The following is a 21,372-nucleotide window of genomic DNA, read 5'->3' on the forward strand; positions in this document are numbered from 1 at the left end:
AGAGTGTTTTTAATTTTTAGGGATTGTAAGCTCTTTTAGTTTTTATATATCACGTTTTCCAATCATCGAGAAAAGGGGGAGGTAGGGGATTTTTAGCCGTGTGTTGACTCCCAATCCATAAGTCTTTCCTTAGGGTAATATAGCCCATTACACATGATAAATCAGTTTACAATCATCTATGATCGTAAGATCAGCTTATTGTAAATCGACAAAATGATGTCTTGTTTGACTCAGGTAAATGTCCCACCACACGTTCTCTTGATAATTTAATGAGCGTTTGTTATTCTCTTTAGAAGGTTCTGATTCGTAGGTAAATTTCAATTTTAACAAGTTTCAAGCATGCATATGCATTTTTAAAGCATGTGCGGAAGAAATCTTTTTCTTATAAAATTCCAATCTTTTATGGTTGAACTAGTGGAATTTCCCAAATTTGGACAACAAAATATTTGTGTTCATTTGTGGTGGGTAAATAAATTTTCTTTACTTCCATTTTTTATTGTTTTAAATTTTTTTCCACACATAAACTCCAAAATTTTCATTTTGATGTGATCTATTTGCCTTTTTGTTTTACGAGATGAAGGCAGAGCGAAAACTCAAAGTTTTGATTTAAGAAAAAAGACTACATAAAAAATGGAAATGCACAATGCTCAAATGTAGAGAGACATAATTCCAAAAAGTGTTTTTTATTTTTAGGCATTGTAAGCTCTTTTTAGTTTTTATATATCGGGTTTTCCTATCGTTAGGAAAAGAGGGAGGGGGGGGGGGGGGGGGGGGGGATTTTTAACTGTGTGTTGACTCCCAATCCATAAATCATTTCTTAGGTAAATATAGCTCGTTACACATGATAAATCACTTTACAATCATCTATGATCGTTAGGTCAACTTTTTGTAAATGGGCAAAATAATGGTTGTTTGAATCGGGTAAATATACCACAGCATGTTCACTTAAGAATTTAATGAGCGTTTGTTATTCTCTGTAAAAGGTTTGGATCGATAGGTTATTTGAATCTTTAACATGTTTCAAGCATGCATATCCATTTTTAAAGCATGTGTGGAAGAAATCCGTTTCTTATAAAATTCCAAGCTGTTAGGGTTGAAGTAGTGGAATTTCCCAAACTTGGAAAGAAAACTTTTGTGTTCATTTGTGGTGTGTGAATGATTGTTATTTACTTACATTTGAGATTGTATTAAACTTTTTCCATATGTAAACTCTAAAATTTTCATTTTGTTCTGATCTATTTGCCTTTTTGGTTTAAGGGATGAAGGTTGAGCGAAAACTCAAAGTTTTGATTTAAGAAAAAAGAGTGCATCTAAAATAGAAATTTAAAATGCACAAATGTAGAGAGACATAATTCCAAAGAGTGTCTGTAATTTTTAGGGATTGTGAACTCTTTTTAGTTTTTGCATATTTGGTTTTGCAATCGTTGGGAAAAGAAGGAGGTGGGGGATTTTTAACCGAGTGTTGACTCCCAATCCATAAGTCATTTCTTAGGGTAATATAGCCCGTTACACATGATAAATCACTTTACAATCATCTATGATCGTTAGGTCAACTTTTTGTAAATGGGCAAAATAATGGCGTGTTTGACTTGGGTAAATGTCCCACGGCACGTTCACTTTAGAATTTAATGATTGTTTGTTATTCTCTTTAAAAGGTTTGGATCCATAGGTGATTTTCATCTTTAACATGTTGAAAGCATGCATATCCATTTTTAAAGCATGTGTGGAAGAAATCTCTTTCTTTAAAATTCCCAAGTTGTTAGGATTGAACTAGTCGAATTTCTCAAACTTGGACAACAAAACATTTGTATTCATTTGTGGTGTGTGAATAATTTTCTTTACTTACATTTGTTATTGTTTTAAATTTTTCCATACATAAACTCTCAAATTTTCATTTTGAAGTGAACTATTTGCCTTTTTGGTTCACGGGATGAAGGCAAAACGAAAACTCAAAGTTTTGATTGAAGAAAAAAGAGTACATCTAAAATGGAAATTCAAAATTCACTATTGTAGAGAGATATAATTCCAAAGAGTGTCTTTAATTTTAAGGGATTGTGAGCTCTGTTTAGTTTTTTTATATCAGGTTTTGCAATCGTCTGGAAATGGGGGAGGCGGGGGATTTTTAATTGAGTGTTGACTCCCAATCTATAAGTCATAGCTTAGGGTAATATTCCCCGTTACGCATGACAAAATGACTTTTCCATCATCTATGATCGTTAGGTCAGCTTTTTGTAAATGGGCAAAATAATGGCTTCTGTGACTAGAGTAAATATGCCACCGATCGTTCACTTGATAATTTAATGATCGTTTGTTATTCTCTTTAAAAGGTTTGGATCGGTAGGTCATTTGCATCTTTAACATGATTCAAGCATGCATATCCATTTTTAAAGCATGTGTGGAAGAAATCTCTTTCTTATAAAATACCAAGCTGTTAGGGTAAACAACTAGTGGAATTTCCCAAACTTTGACAACAAAACATTTGTGTTTATTTGTGGTGTGTGAATAAATTTTCTATACTTACATTTGTTATTGTTTTAACTTTTTTCTTTACATAAACTCTAAAAGTTTCATTTTGTTGTGAGCTATTGGCCTTTTTGGTTTACAGGATGAAGGGAAAGAGAAAACTCAAAGTTTTGATTGACGAAAAAAGAGTACATCTAAAAAGGAAATACACAATGCATAAATGTAGAGAGTGATAAAGCAAAAGAGTGTCTATAATTTTAAGGGATTGTAAGCTTTTTTTAGTTTTTATATATCAGGTTTTGCAATCGTCGAAAAAAGGGGGAGGTGGGGGATTTTTAATTGAGTGTTCACTCCCAATCCATATGTCATTTCTTAGGGTAATATAGCCCGTTACGCATGATAAATCACTTTACAATCAGCTATGATCGTTAGGTCAGCTTTTTGTAAATGGGCAAAATAATGGTCGTTTGACTTGAGTAAATATCCCACAACACGTTCACTTGAGAATTTAATGAGCGTTTGTTATTCTCTTTAAAAGGTTCGGATCCATAGGTGATTTGCATCTTTAACATATTTCAAGCATGCATATCCATTTTTAAAGCATGTGTGGATGAAATCGCTTTCTTATAAAATTCCAAGCAGTTAGGGTGGAACTAGTGGAATTTCCCAAACTTGGACAACAAAACTTTTGTGTCCATTTATGGTGTGTGAATAATTTTTTTTTTTTACTTACATTTGTTATTGTTATAAATTTTTTCAATACATAAACTCTAAAAGTTTCATTTTGTTGTGATCTATTTGCCTATTTTGTTTACAGGATGAAGGGAGAGCGAAAACTCAATGTTTAGATTTTTTTTAAAAAAAGTACATCTAAAATGGAAATGCACAATGCACAAATGTAGAGAGACATAATTCCAAAGAGTGTCTTTAATTTTTAGGGATTGTGAGATCTTTTTAGTTTTTGTATTTCAGGTTTTGCAACCGTCGGGAAAAGGGGGAGGCGGGGGATTTTTAATTGAGTGTTGACTCCCATTCCATAAGTGATTTCTTAGGGTAATATAGCCTGTTACTCATGATAAATCACTTTACAATCATCTATGATCATTAAGTCAACTTTTTGTAAATGGGGAAAATAATGGCTTGTTTGACTCGGGTAAATATCGCACAACACGTTCACTTGAGAATTTAATGAGCATTTGTTATTTTATTTAAAATATTTGGATTGATAGGTGATTTCCATCTTTAACATGTTTCAAACATGGATATTCATTTTTAAAGCATGTGGGGAAGAAATCTCTTTCTTTTAAAATTCCAGGCAGTTAGGGTTGATGTAGTGAAATTTCATTAACTTGGACAACAAAACTTTTGTGTTCATTTGTGGTGTGTACATAAATTTTCTTTACTTACTATTTTTATTGTTTTAAATTTTTTCCATACATAATCTCTAAAATTTTCATTTTGTTGTGATCAATTTGCCTTTTTGGTTTACGGGATAAAGGGAGAGTGAAAATTCAAAGTTTTAATTGAAGAAAAAAGAGTACATCTAAAATGGAAATGCACAAAGCACAAATGTAGAGTGAGATAATTCCAAAGAGTGTCTGTAATTTTTAGAGATTGTGAGCTCCTTTTAGTTTTTATATATATGGTTTTGCAATCGTCTTGAAAAGGGGGAGGCGGGGGATTTTTAACTGAGTGTTGACTCCCAATCTATAAGTCATTTCTTAGGGTAATATAGCCCGTTACGCAAGATAAATCACTTTACAATCAACTGTGATCGTTGGGTCAGCTTTTTTGTAAATGGGAAAAATAATGGTTGTTTGACTCGGGTAAATATCCCACATCATGTTCACTTGAGATTTTAATGAGCGTTTTTTGTTCTCATTAAAAGGTTTGGATCCAACGGTCACTTGCATCTTTAACATGTTTCAAGCAAGCATATCCATTTTTAAAGGATGTGTGGAAGAAATCTCTTTCTTATAAAATTCCAAGCTGTTTGGGTCAACATCTAGTGGAATTTCCCAAACATGGACAACAAAACTTTTGTGTTCATTTGTGGTGTGTGAATAAATTTTCTTTATTTACATTTTTTATTGTTTTAAATTTTTCTATACATAAACTCTAAAATTTTCATTTTGTTGTGATCAATTTGCCGTTTTGGTTTACGGGATGAAGGGAGAGCGAAAACTCAAATTTTTGATTAAAGAAAAAAGACTAAATCTAAATTGGAAATTCAAAATGCACAAATGTAGAGAGATATAATTCCAAAAAGTGTTTGTAATTTTTGGGATTGTAAGCTGTTTTGAGTTTTTATATATCAGGTTTTGCAATCGTCGGGAAAAGGGGGAAGCGAGGGATTTTTAAATGAGTGTTGACACGTGATCCATTAGTCATTTCTTAGGTTAATATAGCCCATTACGCATGATAAATCACTTTACAATCATCTATGATCGTTAGGTCGGCTTTTTCTAAATGGGCAAAATAATGGTTGTTTGACTCGAGTAAATATCCCACCGCACGTTCACTTGAAAATTTAATGAGCGTTAGTTATTCTCATTAAAAGGTTTGGATCCATAGGTGATTTGCATCTTTAACATGTTTCAAACATGCATATCCATTTTTAAAACATGTGTGGAAGAAATCTCTTTCTTATAAAATTCCAAGCAATTAGGGTTGAGCTAGTGGAATTTCCAAAACTTGGACAACAAAACTTTTGTGTTCATTTGTGATGTGTGAATAAATTTTATTTAATTATATTTTTTATTGTTTAAATTTTTTTTCGATACATAAACTCTAAAATTTTCATTTTGTTATGATCTATTTGCCTTTTTGGTCTACGGGATGAAGGGAGAGCGAAAACTCAATGTTTTGATTAAAGAAAAAATAATACGTCTAAAATGGATATGCACAATGCACTAATGTAGAGAGAGATAATTCTAAATAATGTCTGTAATTTTTAGTGATTGTAAGCTCTTTTTAATTTTTATGTATCAGGTTTTGCGATCCTCGAGAAACGGGGGAGGCGGGGGATTTTTAACTGAGTGTTGAGTCCCAATCCATATGTAATTTCTTAGGGTAATATAGCCCTTTACGGATGATAAATCACTTTACAATCATCTATGATCGTTAGGTCAGCTTTTTGTAAAGGGGCAAAATAATGGTTGTTTGACTTGGGTAAATATCCCATGACACATCAACTTGATAATTTAATGAGCGTTTGTTATTCTCTTTAAAAGGTTTGGATCCATAGCTGATTTGCATCTTTAACATGTTTCAAGCATGCATATCCATTTTTAAAGCATGTCTGGAAGAAATCTCTTTCTTATAAAATTCCAAGCAGTTAGGGTTGAACAAGTGGAATTTCCCAAAGTTGGACAACAAAAGTTTTGTCTTCAAAAAATGGAAATGCACAATGGACAATTGTAGACAGAGATAATTCCAAAGAGTGACTGTAATGTTTAGGGATTGTGAGCTCTTTTTAGTTTTGATTTATTAGGTTTTGTAATTGTCGTGAAAAGGGGGAGGCATGGGATTTTTAACTCAGTGTTGACTCCCAATCCATAAGTCATTTCTTTGGGTAATATAGCCCGTTACGTATGAAAAATTAATTTCAAATCATCTATGATCGTTTGGTCAGCTTTTTGTTAATGGGCAAAATAATAGCTTGTTTGACTCGGGTAAATATCCCACCGCACGTTCATTTGAGAATTTAATGAGCGTTTTTTATTCTCTTTAAAATGGCATAGAAGATTTGCATCTTTAAAATATTTGAAGCATGCATATCCATTTTTAAAGCATGTGTGGAAGAAATCTCTTTCTTATAAAATTCCAAGCTGTTAGTGTCAACAACTAGTGGAATTTCCCAAACTTCGACAACAAAACTTTTGTGTTCATTTGTGGTGTGTGAATAACTTTTCTTTACTTAAATTTTTTATTGTTTTAAAATTTTTCCATACATAGACTCTAAAATTTCCATTTTGTTGTGATCTATTTGCCTTTTTGGTTTACAGGATGAAGGGAGAGCGAAAACTCAAAGTTTTGATTTAAGAAAAAAGAGTATATCTAAAATTGAAATGCACAATGGACAAATGTAGAGAGAGATAATTCTAAAGAGTGACTGTAATATTTAGGGAATGTGTGCACTATTTAGTTTTGATTTATTAGGTTTTGCAATCATCGAAAAAAGAGGGAGGCAGGGGATTTTTAACTGAGTGCTGACTCCATATCCATAAGTCATTTCTCAGGGTAATATAGCCCATTAAGCATGATAAATCACTTTACAATCATCTATGATCCTGAGGTCAGCGTTTTGTAAATGGGAAAAATAATGGGTGTTTTTACTCGGGTAAATATCCAACCGCACGTTCACTTGAGAATTTAATGAGCATTTGTTATTCTCTTTAAACGGTTTGGATCCATATATGATTTGCATCTTTAACATGTTTCAAGCATGCATATTCGTTTTTAAAGGATCTGTGGAAGAAATCTCTTTGTTATAAAATTCCAAGCTGTTGGGGGTCAACTAGTAGAATCTCCCAAACTTGGACAACAAAACTTTTCTCTTCATTAGTGGTGTGTGAATAAATTTTCTTTTTCAAAATTTGTTATTGTTTTAAATTTTTTCCGTACATAAACTCTAAAATTTTCATTTGGTTGTGATCTTTTTGCCTTTTTGGTTTAAGGGATGAAGGGAGAGCGAAAACTCAAAGTTTTAATTTAAGAAAAAAGAGTACATCTAAAATGGAAATGCACAACTCACAAATATAGAGAGGTAATTCCAAAGAGTGTCTACAGTTTTTAGGTATTGAAAGCTCTTTTTAGTTTTTATATATCAGGTTTTGCAATCGTCAAGAAAAGGGGGAGGCGGGGATTTTTAACTGAGTGTTAACTCCCAATCCATAAGTCATTTCTTAGGGTAATATAGCCCGTTACGCATGATAAATCACTTTACAATCATCTATGATCGTTAGGTCACCTTTTTGTAAATGGGCAAAATAATGTCTTGTTTGACTCAGGTAAATATTCCACCGCACGTTCACTTGAGAATTTAATGAGCGTTTGTTATTCTCTTCAAAAGGTTTGGATCCATAGGTGATTTGCATCATTAATATGTTTCAAGCATTCATGCATATCCATTTTTAAAGCATGTGTAGATGAAATCTCTTTCTTATAAAATTCAAAGCTGTTAGGGTTGTACTAGTGGAATTTCCCAAACTTGGACAACAAATCTTTTGTGTTCATTTGTGGTGTGTGATAAATTTTCTTTTACTTACTTTTTTTATTTTTTTAAAAAATTTTCCATTCATCAACTCTAAACGTTTCATTTTTTTGTGATCTATTTTTCGTTTTTTGTATACTGGATGAAGGGAGAGCGAAAACTAAAAGTTGTGATTTAAGAAAAAAGTGTACATCTAAAATGGAAATGCACAATACACAAATTTAGAAAGAGATAATTCCAAAGAGTTTCTATAATTTTTAGGGATTGTAAGCTCTTTTTAGTTTTTAAATTTCAGGTTTTGCAATCGCCGGGAAAAGGGGGAGACAAGGGATTTTTAACTGAGTGTGGACTCCCAATACATAATACATTTCTTAGGGTAATATAGCCCGTTACGCATGATAAATCACTTTACAATCATCTATGATCATTAGGTCAACTTTTTGTTTGTGGGCAAAATAATGACTGGTTTGACTCAGGTAAATATCCCACCGCACGTTCACTTGAGAATGTAATGAGCGTTTGTCATTCTCTTTAAAAGTTTTGGATCCATAGGTGATTTGCATCTTTAACATGTTTCAAGCATGCATATCCGTTTTTAAAGCATGTGTGGAAGAAATCTCTTTCTTATACAATTCAAAGTGTTAGGGACAACAACTAGTGGAATTTCCAAAACTTGGACAACAAAACTTTTGAATTCATTTGTGGTGTGTGAATAAATTTTATTTACTTAAATTTGTTATTGTTTTAAATTTTTTCCATACATAAACTCTAAAATTTTCATTTAGTTTTGATCTATTTGCTTTTTTGGTTTATGGCATGAAGGGAGTGTGAAAACTCAAAGTTTTGATTTAAGAAAAAAGTGTACATCTAAAATGTAAATGCACAATGCTCAAATGTAGAGAGAGATAATTCCAAAGAGTGTCTTCAATTTTTAGGGATTGTAAGCTCTTTTTAATTTTTATATATCCGATTTTGAAAACGTCGGGAAAAGTGGGAGGCGGGGGATTTTTAACTGAATGTTGACTCCCAATCCATAATTAATTTCTTAGGGTAATATAGCCCATTATGCAAGATTATTCACTTTAAAATCATCTATGATCATAGGTTAGCTTATTTTAAATGGGCAAAATAATGGCATGTTTGACTCGGGTAAATATCCCACCGAACGTTCACTTGAGAATTTAATGAGCGTTTGTTATTCTTTTTAAATGGTTTGGATCCGTAGATTATTTGCACCTTTAACATTTTTCAAGCTTGCATATCCATTTTTAAAGCATGCGTGGAAGAAATCTCTTTTTTATAAATTCCAAGCTGTTAACGGTAAACTAGTGGAATTTCACAAACTTGACAACAAAACTTGTGTTCATTTTTTGTGTGAGAATAAATTTTCTTTACTTACATTTATTTTTTTTAAAATTTTTTCCATACGTAAACTCTAAAATTTTCATTTTGTTATGATCTATTTGCCTTTTTGGTTTACGGGATGAAGGGAGAGCGAAAACTCAAAGTTTTGATTTAAGAAAAAAGAGGATATCTAAAATGAAAATGCACAATGGACAAATGTAGAGAGAGATAATTCCAAAGAGTGACTGTAATGTTTAGGGATTGTGAGCTCTTTATAGTTTTGATTTATTAGGTTTTCCAATCGTCGGGAAAAGGGGGAGGCAGGGGATTTTTAACTGAGTGTTGACTCCCAATCCATTAGTCATTTCTTAGGGTAATATAGCCCATTACACATGAAAAATCACTTTAAAATCATCTATGATCGTTAGGTCAACTTTTTGTTAATGGACAAAATAATGTCTTGTTTGACTCGAGTAAATATCCCTCCGCACGTTCACTTGAGAATTTAATGAGCGTTCGTTATTCTCTTTAAGAGGTTTGGATCCATAGGTGATTTGCATCTTTAACATGTTTCAAGCATGCATATTCGTTTTTAAAGCATATGTGGAGGAAGAAATCTCTTTCTTATAAAATTCCAAGCTATTAGGGTCAACAACTAGTGGAATTTCCCAAACTTGGACGACAAAAATTTTGTGTTCATTTGTGGTGTGTGAATAAATTTTCTTTACTTACATTTGTTATTGTTTTAAAATTTTTCCATACATAAACTCTAAAATTTTCAATTGGTTGCAATCTATTTGCCTTTTTGGTTTACGGGATGAAGGGAGAGCCAAAACTCAAAGTTTTGATTTATGAAAAAAGAGTACATCTAAAATAGAAATGCACAATGCAAAAATGTAGAGAGAGATAATTCCAAAGAGTGTCTTTAGTTTTTAGGGATTGTAAGCTCTTTTTAGTTTTTATATATAAGGTTTTGCAATCATCGGGAAAAGGGGGAGACGGGGGATTTTTAACTGACTGTTGACTCCCAATCCATAAGTCATTTCTTAGGGTAATATATCCCGTTACGCATGATAAATCACTTTACAATCATCAATGATCGTTAGGTCAGCTTTTTGTATATGGGCAAAATAATGGCTTGTTTGACTCAGGTAAATATCCCACTGCACGTTCAGTTGAGAATTTAATGAGCATTAGTTATTCTCTTTAAAAGTTTTGGATCCATAGGTGATTTGCATCTTTAACATGTTTCAAGCTTGCATATCCGTTTTTAAAGCATGTGTGGAAGAAATCTCTTTCTTATAAAATTCCAAGTTGTTAGGGTCAACAACTAGTGGAATTTCCCAGACTTGGACAACAAAACTCTTGTCTTCATTTGTGGTGTGTGAATAAATTTTCTTTACTTACATTTTTTATTGTTATAAATTTTTTCCATACATAAACTCTAAAATTTTCATTTTGTTGTGATCTATTTGCCTTTTTGGTTTACGGCATTAAGGGAGAGCGAAAACTCAAATTTTTTATTTAAGCAAAAAGAGTACATCTAAAATGGAAATGCACAGTGCACAAATGTAGAGAGAGATAATTCCAAAGAGTGTCTATAATTTTTAGGGATTGCAAGCTCTCTTTAGTTTTTATATATCCGGTTTCTCAATCAGCGGGAAAAGGGGGAGGCGGGGGATTTTTAAATCCATAAGTCATTTCTTAGGGTAATATAGCCCGTTACGCGTGATGAATCACTTAACAATCATCTATGATCGTTAGGTCAGGTATTTGTAAATTGGCAAAATAATGGCTTGTTTTACTCGGGTAAATATCCAACTGAACGTTCACTTGAGAATTTAATGAGCGTTTTTTATTCTCTTTGAAAGGGTTGGATCCATAGGTGATTTGCATCTTTAACATGTTTCAAACATGCATATCCATTTTTAAAGGATGTGTGGAAGAAATCTTTGTCTTATAAAATTCCCAGCTGCTAGCGTCAACCACTAGTGGAATTTCCCAAACTTGTACAACAAAACTTTTGTGTTGATTGGTGGTGTGTGAATAAATTTTCTTTACTCACATTTTTTATTGTTTAAAATTTTTTCCATACGTAAACTCTAAAATTTTCTTTTTCTTGTAAACTATTTGCCTTTTTGGTTTACGGCATGAAGGGAGAGCGAAAACTCAAATTTTTTATTTAAAAAAAATGAGTACATCTAAATTGGAAATGCAAAATGCACAAATGTAGTGAGAGATAATTAGAAGAGTGACTGCAAGTTTTAGGGATTGTGAGCTCTTTTTAGTTTTTATATATCAGGTTTTGCAATCATCGGGAAAAGGGCGAGGCAGGGGATTTTTAACTGAGTGTTGACTCCCAATCCATAAGTCATTTCTTATTGTAATAAAGCCTATTATGAATGATAAATGACTTTACAATCGTGTATGATTGTTTGGTCAACTTTTTGTAAAAGGGAAAAATAATTGCTTGTTTGACTGGGGTAAAAATCCCACTGCACGTTCACTCTAGAATTTATTGAGCATTTGTCATTCTCTTTAAAAGGTTTGGATCCATAGGTGATTTGCATCTTTAACATGTTTCAAGCATGCATATCCATTTTTAAAGCATGTGTGGAAGAAATCTATTTCTTATCAAATTCCAAGCTGTAAGGGTCAACAACTAGTGGAATTTCCCAAACTTGGACAACAAAACTTTTTTGTTCATTTGTGGTGTGTGAATAAATTTTCTTTACTTGCATTTGTTATTGTTTAAATTTTTTCCATACGAAAACTCTAAAATTTTCATTTTGTTGTGATCTATTTGCCTTTTTGGTTTACGGGATGAAGGGAGAGCGAAAACTAAAAGTTTTAATTTAAGAAAAGAGAGTACATCTAAAATGGAAATGCACATTGTAAAAATATAGAGAGAGATAATTCCAAAGAGTGTCTATAATTTTTAGGGACTGTAAGCTCTTTTTTAGTTTTTATATATCCGGTTTTGCAATCGTTAGGAAAAGGCGAAGGCGGGGGATTTTTAACTAAGTGTTGAATCCCAATCCATAAGTCATTTCTTATGGTAATATAGCCCGTTATGCATGATGAATCACTTTAAATTCATGTATTATTGTTAGGTCAGCTTTTTGTAAATTGGCAAAATAATGGCTTGTTTTACTAGGGTAAATATCCCATTGCACATTCACTTGAAAATTTAATGAGCGTTTGTAATTATCATTAAAAGGTTTAGATCCATAGGTGATTTGCATCTTTAGCATGTTTCAAACATGCATATCCATTTTTAAAGGATGTGTGGAAGAAATCTCTATCTTATAAAATTCCAAGCTATTAGCGTTAACAACTAGTGGAATTTCCCAAACTTGTACAACAAAACTTTTGTGTTCATTTGTGGTGTGTGAATAAATTTTCTTTACTTACATTTGTTATTTTTAAAATTTTTTTCCGTACCTAAACTCCTAAATTTTCATTTTGTTGTAAACTATTTACCTTTATGGTTTACAGGATGAAGGGAGAGCGAAAACTTAATGTTTTGATTTAAGAAAAAAGAGTACATCTAAAATGGAAATGCACAATGCATAAATGTAGAGAGAGACAATTCCAAAGAGCGACTATAATTTTTAGGGATTGTGAGCTCTTTTTAGTTTTTATATATCAGGTTTTGCAATCGTCGGGAAGAGGGGGAGGCAGGGGATATTTAACTGAGTGTTGACTCCCAATCAATAAGTCTATTCTTTGGGTAATATAGCCCATTACGCACGATAAATCACTTTACAATTGTGAATGATCGTTAGGTCAGCTTTTTGTAAATGGGAAAAATAAAGGCTTGTTTGACTCGGGTAAATCTCCCACTGCACGTTCAGTTGAGAATTTAATGTGCATTTGTTATTCTCTTTAAAAGGTTTGGATCCAATGGTGATTTTCATCTTTAACATGTTTCAAGAATGCATATCCATTTTTAAAGCTTGTGTGGAAGAAATCTATTTCTTATAAAATTCCAAGCTGTTAGGGTCAACAACTCGTGGAATTTCCCAAACTTGGAGAACAAAACTTTTGTGTTTATTTGTGATGTGTGGATAAATTTTCTTTACTAACATTTGTTATTGTTTAAATTTTTTCCATACAAAAACTATAAAATTTTCATTTTTTTGTGATCTCTTTGCCTTTTTGGTTTACGGGATAAAGGGAGAGCGAAAACTAAAAGTTTTGATTTAAGAAAAAAAAGTACATCTAAAATGGAAATGCACAATGCACAAATATAGAGAGAGATAATTCCAAAGAGTGTCTATAATTTTTAGGGATTGCAAGCTTTTTTTAGTTTTTATATGTCCGATTTTGTAATCGTCGGGAAAAGAGGGAGGCGGGGGATTTTTAACTGAGTGTTGACTCCCAATCCATAAGTCATTTTTTAGGGTAATGTAGCCCGTTACGCATGATAAATCACTTTACAATCATCTATGATCATTAGGTCAGCTTTTTGTAAATTGGCAAAATAATGGCTTGTTTGACTCGGGTAAATATCCCACCGCACGTTCACTTGAAAACTTAATGAGTATTTTTTATTCTTTTTAAATTGTTTGGATTCATAGGTTATTTGCATCTTTAACATGTTTCAAGCATGCATATCCTTTTGTAAAGCATGTGTGGAAGAAATCTCTTTCTTATAAAATTCCAAGTGTTTAGGGTTGATCTAGTGGAACTTCCCAAACTTGGACAATAAAACTTTTGTGTTCATTTGTGGTGTGTGAATAAATTTTCTTTACTGAAATTTGTTATCGTTTTAAATTTTTTCCAGACATCAACTCAAATTTTTATTTTGTTGTGATCTATTTAACTTTTTCGTTTACGGGATGAAGGGAGAGCGAAAACTCTAAGTCTTGTTTTAAGAAAAAAGAGTACATCTAAATTGGAAATGCACATTGTAAAAATGTAGCGAGAGTTAATTCCAAAGAGTTCCTATAATATTTAGGGATTGTAAGCACATTTTAGTTTTTATATATCAGGTTTTGCAATCATCGGGGAAAGGGGGAGACGGGGGATTTTTAACTGAGTGTTGACTCTCAATCCATAAGTCATTTCTTTGGGTAATATAACCCGTTTTGCATGATAAATCACTTTACAATCGTCTATGATTGTTAGGTCAGGTTTTTGTAAATGGGCAACATAATGGCTTGTTTGACTCGGGTAAATATCCCACCTCACGTTCACTTGAGAATTTATTGAGCATTTGTTATTCTCTTTAAATGGTTTGGCTTCATAGGTGATTTGCATCTTTAACATGTTTCAAGCATGCATATCAATTTTTAAAGCATGTGAGGAAGAGATCTCTTTCTTATAAAATTCCAAGCTGATAGGGTCAACAACTAGTGGAATTTCCCAAACTTGGACAAAAAAACTTTTGTGTTTATTTGTGATGTGTGAATAAATTTTCTTTACTTACATTTGTTATTGTTTAAATTTTTTCCATACAAAAACTCTAAAATTTTCATTTTGTTGTGATCTATTTGCCATCTTGGTTTACGGGATGAAGGGAGAGCGAAAACTAAAAGTTTTGATTTAAGAAGAAAGAGTACATCTAAAATGGAAATGCACAATGCACAAATGTAGAGAGAGATAATTGCAAAGAGTGTCTATAATTTTTAGGGGTTGTAAGCTCTTTTTAGTTTTTATATGTCTTGTTTTCCAATCGTCGCGATAAGTGGGAGACGGGGGATTTTTAACCGAGCGTTGACTCCCAATCCATAAGTCATTTCTTTGGGTAATATAGCCCGTTTCGCATGATAAATCACTTTACAATCGTCTATGATCGTTAGGTCAGGTTTTTGTAAATAGGCAAAATAATGGCTTGTTTGACTCGGGTAAATATCCCACCGCACGTTCACTTGAGAATTTAATGAGCATTTGTTATTCTCTTTAAAAGGTTTGGATCCATAGGTGATTTGCATCTTTAACATGTTTCAAGCATTAACATCCATTTTTAAAGCATGTGAGGAAGAGATCTCTTTCTTATAAAATTCCTAGCTGATAGGGTCAACAACTAGTGGAATTTCCCAAACTTGGACAACAAAAGTTTTGTGTTTATTTGTGATGTGTGAATAAATTTTCTTTACTTACATTTGTCATTGTTTAAATTTTTTCCATACAAAAACTCTAAAATTTTCATTTTTTTGTGATCTATTTGCCTTTTTGGTTTACGGGATGAAGGAGGAGCGAAAACTAAAAGTTTTGATTTAAGAAAAATGAGTATATCTAAAACTGAAATGCACAATGCACAAATGTAGAGAGAGATAATTCCAAAGAGTGTCTATAATTTTTAGGGATTGTAAGCTCTTTTTAGTTTTTATATGTCCGGTTTTGCAATCGTCGGCAAAAGAAGGAGGCGGGGGATTTTTAACTGAGTGTTGACTGCCAATCCATAAGTCATTTCTTAGGGTAATGTAGCCCGTTATGCATGATAAATCACTTTACAATCATCTATGATCATTAGGTCAGCTTTTTGTAAATTGGCAAAATAATGGCTTGTTTGACTCGGGTAAATATCCCACCGCACGTTCACTTGAAAACTTATTGAGTATTTTTTATTCTTTTTAAAAGGTTTGGATCCAAAGGTTATTTTCATCTTTAACTTGTTTCAAGCATGCATATCCATTTTTAAAGCATGTGTAGAAGAAATCTCTTGCTTATAAAATTCCAAGTGTTTAGGGTTGATCTAGTGGAATTTCCCAAACTTGGACAACAAAACTTTTGTGTTCATTTGCAGTGTGTGAATAAATTTTCTTTACTTTCATTTGTGATTGCTTTAAATTTTTTCTAGACTTCAACTCAAATATTTATTTTGTAGTGATTTATTTAACTTTTTGGTTTATAGGATGAAGGGAGAGCGAAAACTCTAAGTTTTTTTTTAAGAAAAAAGAGTACATCTACATTGGAAATGCACATTGCACAAATGTAGCGAGAGATAATTCTAAAGAGTTCCTATAATATTTAGATATTGTAAGCACATTTTAGTTTTTATATATCAGGTTTTGCAATCATCGGGAAAAGGGGGAGACGGGGAATTTTTAACTGAGTGTTGACTCCCAATCCATAAGTCATTTCTTTGGGTAATATAGCCCGTTTCGCATGATAAATCACTTTACAATCATCTATGATTGTTTGGTCTGGTTTTTGTAAATGGGGAAAATAATGGCTTGTTGGACTCGGGTAAATATCCCACCTCACGTTCACTTGAGAATTTAATGAACATTTGTTATTCTCTTTAAAAGGTTTGGATCCATAGGTGATTTGCATCTTTAACATGTTTCAAGCATGCATATCCATTTTTAAAGCATGTGTGGAAGAATTCTCTTTCTTATAAAATTCCAAGCTGATAGGGTGAACAACTAGTGGAATTTCCCAAACTTGGACAAAAAAATCTTTGTGTTTATTTCTGGTGTGTGAATAAAAATTCTTTACTTAGATTCATTATTGTTTAAATTTTTTCCATACAAAAACTCTAAAATTTTCATTTTGTTGTGATCTATTTGCCTTTTTGGTTTACGGGATGAAGGGAGAGCGAAAACTAAAAGTTTTGATTTAAGAAAAAAGAGTACATCTAAAATGGAAATGCACAAAGGAAAATTGTAGAGAGAGATAATTCCTAAGAGTGACTATAATGTTTAGGGATTGTGAGCACTTTTTAGTTTTTATATATCAGGTTTTGCAATCGTCGGGAAAAGGGGGAGGCAGGGGATTTTTAATTGAGTCTTTACTCCAAATCCATAAGTCATTTCTTTGGGTAATATAGCCCATTTCGCATGATAAATCACTTTACAATCATCTATGATCGATAGGTCAGGTTTTTGTAAATGGGTAGAATAATGGCCTGTTTGACTCGGGTAAATATCCCACCGCACGTTCACTTGAGAATTTAATGACGTTTTTTATTCTCTTTAAAAGGTTTTAATCCATAGGTTATTTTCATCTTTAACATATTTCAAGCGTGCATATCCATTTTTAAAGCACGTGTGGAAGAAATCTATTTCTTATAAAATTCCAAGCTGTTAGGGTCAACAACTCGTGGAATTTCCCATACTTGGACAACAAAACTTTTGTGTTTATTTGTGATAAAATACATTTTCTTTACTTAAATTTTTTATTGTTTAAATTTTTTCCATACAAAAACTCTAAAATTTTCATTTTGTTGTGATCTATTTGCCTTTTTGGTTTACGGGATAATGGGAGAGAGAAAACTATAAGTTTTGATTAAAGAAAAAAGAGTACATCTAAAATGGAAATGCACAATGCACAAATGTAGAGAGAGGTAATTCCAAAGAGTGTCTATAATTTTTAGGGATTGTAAGCTCTTTTTAGTTTTTATATGTTCGGTTTTGCAATCGTCGGGAAAAGAGGGAGGCGGGGGATTTTTAACTGAGTGTTGACTCCCAATCCATAAGTCATTTCTTACGGTAATGTAGCCCGTTACGCATGATAAATCACTTTACAATCACCAATGATCATTAGGTCAGATTTTTTGTGAGCTTTTTTTGAATAAATTTTCTTTACTTACATTCATTATTGTTTTAAATTTTGTCCATACATAAACTCTAAAATTTTCATTTTGTTGCGATCTATTTGCCTTTTTGTTTTTCGGGATGAAGGGCGAGCGAAAACTAAAAGTTTTGAATTAAGAAAAAAGATTACATCTAAAATGGAAATGCACAATGGAAAATTGTAGAGAGAGAGATAATTCCTAAGAATGACTGTAATGTTTAGGGATTGTGAGCACTTTTTAGTTTTTATATATTAGGTTTCGCAATCGTCGGGAAAAGGGGGAGGCAGGGGATTTTTAACTGAGACTTTACTCCAAATCCATAAGTCATTTCTTTGGGTAATATATCCCGTTTTGCATGATAAATCACTTTACAATCGTTTATGATCGTTAGGTCAGGTTTTTGTAAATGGGCAAAATAATGGCTTATTTGACTCGGGTAAATATCCCACCGCACGTTCACTTGAGAATTTAATGAGCGTTTGTTATTCTCTTTAAAAGGTTTGGATCCATAGGTGATTTGCATCTTTAACATGTTTCAAGCATGTATATCCATTTTTAAAGCATGTGTGGAAGAAATCTCTCAATTATAAAATTCCAAGCTGTTAGAGTTGAACTAGTGGAATTTCCCAAACTTGGACAACAAAACTTTTGCGTTCATTTGTGGTATGCGAATAAATTTTCTTTACTTAAATTTTTTATTGTTTTATTTTTCCATACATAAACGACAAAATTTTCATTTTGTTGTGATCTATTTGCCTTTTTGTTTTATGGGATGAAGGGACAACGAAAACTCAAGGTTTTAATTTATGAAAAAAGAGTACATAAAAAATGGAAATGCAAAATGGAAAAATGTGGAGAGAGATAATTCCAAAGAGTGTCTGTAATTTTTAGGGATTGCAAGCTCTTTTTATTTTTTATATATCAGGTTTTGCAATCGTCGGGAAAAGGGGGAGGCGGGGGATTTTTAATTGAGTGTTGACTCCTAATCCATAAGTCATTTCTTAGGGTAATATAGCATGTTACGCATGATAAATCACTTTGCAATCATCAATGATCGTTAGGTCAGCTTTATGTAAATGGGCAAAATAATGGCTTGTTTGACTCGGGTAAATTTCCCTCAGTACGTTCACTTGAAAATTTAATGAGTGTTTGTTATTCTCTTTAAAAGGTTTGGATCCATAGGTGATTTGCATCTTTAACATATTTGAAGCATTCATTTCCATTTTTAAAGCATGTGTGGAAGAAATCTCTTTCTTATAAAATTCCAAGCATCTAGGTTTGAACTACAGGAATTTCCTAAACTTGGACAACATAACTTTTGTTTTCTTTTGTGGTGTGTGAATACATTTTCTTTACTTACATTTTTTTGTGATCTATTTGCCATTTCTGTTTACGGGGTGAAGGGAGAGCGAGAACTCATAGTTTTGATTTAAGAAAAAGAGTACATCTAAAATGGAAAATGCACAATGCACAATGCACAAATGTGAGAGAGATAATTCCAAAGAGTGACAATAATGTTTAGGGATTGTGTGCACTTTTTAGTTTTGATTTATTAGGTTTTACAGTCGTCGGGAAAAGGGGGAGGCAGGGGATTTTTAACAGAGTGTTGACTCCCAATCCATAAATCATTTCCTAGGGTAATATCGCCCGTTATACATGATAAATCACTTTACAATCATCTATGATCGTCAGGTCAGCTTTTTGTAAATGGGAAAAATAATGGCTTTTTTGACTCGGGTAAATATCCCACCGCATGTTCACCTGAGAATTTAGTGATCGTTTGTTATTCTCTTTAAAAGGTTTGGATACATAGGTGATTTGCATCTTTAACATAATTCAAGCATGCATATTCGTTTTTAAAGCATGTGGGGAAGAAATCTCTTTCTTATAAAATTCCAAGCTGTTGGGGGTTAACTAGTGGAATTTCCCATACTTGGACAACAAAACTTTTATCTTCATTCGTGGTGTGTGAATAAATTTTCTTTACTAAAATTTGTAATTGTTTGAAATTTTTTCCATCCATAAACTCTAAAATTTTCATTTGGTTGTGATCTAGTTGCCTTTTCGGTTTACAGGATGAAGGGAGAGCGAAAAATCAAAGTTTTGATTTAAGAAAAAAGAGTACATCTAAAATGGAAATGCACAATGCACAAATATAGAGAGAGATAATTCCAAAGAGTGTCTGTAGTTTTTAGGGATTGTAAGCTCTTTTTAATTTTTATATATCAGGTTTTGCAATCGTCGGGGAAAGGGGGAAGCGGGGGATTTTTAACTGAGTGCTGACTCCCAATCCATAAGTCATTTATGAGGTTAATATAGCCCGTTACGTATGATAAATCAGTTTACAATCATCTATGATCGTTAGGTCAGCTTTTTGGAAAAGGGCAAAATAATGGCTTGCTTGATTGAGGTAAATATTCCACCGCAAGTTCACTTGATAATTTAATGAGCATTTGTTATTCTCTATAAAAGGTTTGGATCCATATGTGATTTGCATCTTTAACATGTTTCAAGCATGCATATCCAATTTTAAAGCATGTGTGGATGAAATCACTTTCTTATAAAATTCCAAGCTGTTAGGGTTGAAGTATTGGAATTTTCCAAACTTGGAAAACAAAACTTTTGTCTTCATTTGTGGTGTGTGAATAAATTTTCTTCACTAACATTTGTTATTGTTTTAGATTTTTTCCATACATAAACTCTAAAATTTTCATTTGGTTGTGATCTGTTTGCCTTTTTGGTTTACGGAATGAAGGGAGAGCGAAAACTCAAAGTTTTGATTTAAGAAAAAAGAGTACATCTAAAATGGAAATGCACAATGCACAAATATAGAGAGAGATAATTCCAAAGAGTGTCTGTAGTTTTTAGGGATTGTAAGCTCTTTTTAATTTTTATATATCAGGTTTTGCAATCGTCGGGAAAAGGGGGAAGCGGGGGATTTTTAACTGAGTGCTGACTCCCAATCCATAAGTCATTTCCTAGGGTAATATAACCCGTTATGCATGATAAATCACTTTACAATCATCTATGATCGTTAGGTCAGCTTTTTGTAAGTGGGCAAATTAATTGCCTGTTTGACTCAGGTAAATATTCCACCGCACGTTCACTTGAGAATTTAATGAGGGTTTGTTATTCTCTTTAAAAGGTTTGGACCCATAGGTGATTTGCATCTTTAACATGTTTCAAGCATGCATATCCATTTTTAAAGCATGTGTGGATGAAATCTCTTTCTTATAAAATTCAAAGCTGTTAGGGTTGAACTAGGGGAATTTCCCAAACTTGGACTACAAAACTTTTGTGCTCATTTGTGGTGTGTGAAAAATTTTATTTACTTACATTTGTTATTGTTTTAAATTTTTTCCATTCATCAACTCTAAAATTTTCATTTTTTTGTGATCTATTTGTGTTTTTTGTTTACGGGATAAAGGGAGACCGAAAACTAAAAGTTTTGATTTAAGAAAAAAGTTTACATATAAAATTGAAATGCACAATGCAAAAATGTAGAAAGAGATAATTGCAAAGAGTGTCTGTAATTTTTTGGGAGTGTTAGCTCTTTTTAATTTTTATATATCAAGTTTTGCAATCGTCTGGAAAAGGGGGAGGCAGGGGATTTAAAACTGAGTGTTGACTCCCAATTCATTTCTTAGGATAATATAGCCCGTTACGCATGATAAATCACTTTACAATCATCTATGATTGTTAGTCAGCTTTTTGTATATGGGCAAAATATTTGCTGGTTTGACTCAGGTAAATATCCCATCGCACGTTCTCCTGAGAATTTAATGAGCATTTGTTATTCTCTTTAAATGTTTTGGATCCGTAG

The sequence above is a fragment of the Aristolochia californica genome, unplaced genomic scaffold (assembly GCF_029961685.1).
Source record: "Aristolochia californica isolate CCGP_79_NKW_82.1479 unplaced genomic scaffold, dmAriCali1.0.hap1 SCAF_1, whole genome shotgun sequence".
Classification (NCBI taxonomy): domain Eukaryota; kingdom Viridiplantae; phylum Streptophyta; class Magnoliopsida; order Piperales; family Aristolochiaceae; genus Aristolochia; species Aristolochia californica.